The sequence below is a fragment of the Suncus etruscus genome, chromosome 5 (genome assembly GCF_024139225.1).
Source record: "Suncus etruscus isolate mSunEtr1 chromosome 5, mSunEtr1.pri.cur, whole genome shotgun sequence".
NCBI lineage: Eukaryota > Metazoa > Chordata > Mammalia > Eulipotyphla > Soricidae > Suncus > Suncus etruscus.
The window spans coordinates 5,591,083-5,592,521 of NC_064852.1; the positions used below are offsets into that span (position 1 = coordinate 5,591,083).

The 1,439-nt window shown below is 33.1% G+C and overlaps 1 non-coding gene across 1 annotated transcript; it reads right to left on the reverse strand.

Annotated features, from left to right (window-relative positions):
- Positions 1 to 508: 508 nt before the first annotated feature.
- On the reverse strand, positions 509 to 675 carry LOC126009947 (U1 spliceosomal RNA). Its single transcript, XR_007496102.1, has one exon. It is a non-coding gene; the product is annotated as a U1 spliceosomal RNA (small nuclear RNA).
- Between the last annotated feature and the right edge of the window lie 764 nt (positions 676 to 1,439).

Consider the following 1,439-nt stretch of genomic DNA (forward strand, 5'->3'; position numbering starts at 1 on the left):
TTTAATATGACCATATGATTATTTTTTGAGTCACACCCGGCAGCACTCAGGGGATACTCCTGACTCTACACTCAGAAATTGCTCCTGGCAGGCTCAGGGGACCATATGGAATGCCGGAATTAGAACCACCATCCTTCTGCATGCAAGGTAAAAGCTCTACCTCCATGCTATCTCTTCGGCCCTATTGTCTTTCTTTTTTATTGATTAGTTGTATTACATTAACTGACATACTGAATTACATCCCTAAGTAAATCTTACTTGCTAAAGATGAATGATTATCTTCAGATAAAATTGGATTCGATTTATGAAGATTTGTTAGTATATTTTTATCTAGGGTTTTTCCTTCTTTTTTTTGGTGAAATTTTTTTAATTTTAATATAAGTATTTTCCACACTATTCAATTTTGGGAGAGAGTTAGAGAGAAGTTTTCTAATTGAAGTTTTCGTAAATTCATAGACAAATGCATAACTGGTGCTGGAATTTTTCTTTTTCTTTTTTTTTTCTTTCACAGGGGAGAGCGTACACGCAGTCCCCCACTACCATAAATTACACAGTCGAGTTTCCCACATTTGGGAAAATCGCAGGGTGAGTCAGCACGCCCGAAGTGCAATGGGCGAGCCTCACCCTGGGGAAACCACCTTCATAATCATGGAATCGCCCCTGCCAGGTAAGTATTGGCATTTTTCTTAAGAACAATTATAATTACGGCTTCAATTTCTGTACTTGTGATTTGTCTGTTCTATTTTTCTCTCTAAATATTTAAAAGTTTAATTACTCAAATAATTTCTTATAGATTGTACAACTAGTCTGATCGCAGATGTTCATAGCAGTTTCATAATTATTTGTATTCACTATCACTGCGCTTCTTCAAATTAATTTCTGTTTCTTAGTTTTGGTGGTGGTTGTTTATATGTTTAGTTCTATTTTATTGCCAATTCAACTGTGTTCAGGGTTTACCCTTAGTTTTGTGCTCAGAGGATAGTCCCTTAGTGTTCAGAAAAGTAGTACCTATGAGGGCAAACCGAGTAATCTTGATACAACACTTTAACCTCTGTGTTATCTAATTCCTGACTATCTTTAATCAGAATGGTTTTTCGGTGATCCTTAAAAGTATTTGATACATTTTAAAATATTTTTCAAGTAACCAGCTTTAGATGTCATTGATAATTAGTTTTTTCACTGTAGTTTCTAGTTGTTCAATTCCATTTTAATTTCAGTTATTTTTTTCTAACTGACTTGATCCTATTGTTTTTCCTTTTCTAGTTCCTCAGCTGTAAATTTAGATTTTTCTATCTGAGAATTTTCTCACTTATATATGCTTATATTGTTATGAATTTGCTTTTGCTATAGTTTTGTTGTATCTAGTAGAGTCTAATTGCTCATTTTCTGATTTTTTAATTTTCTAATATTTTTACTTTTCTTTTAATATCTTTATTAAG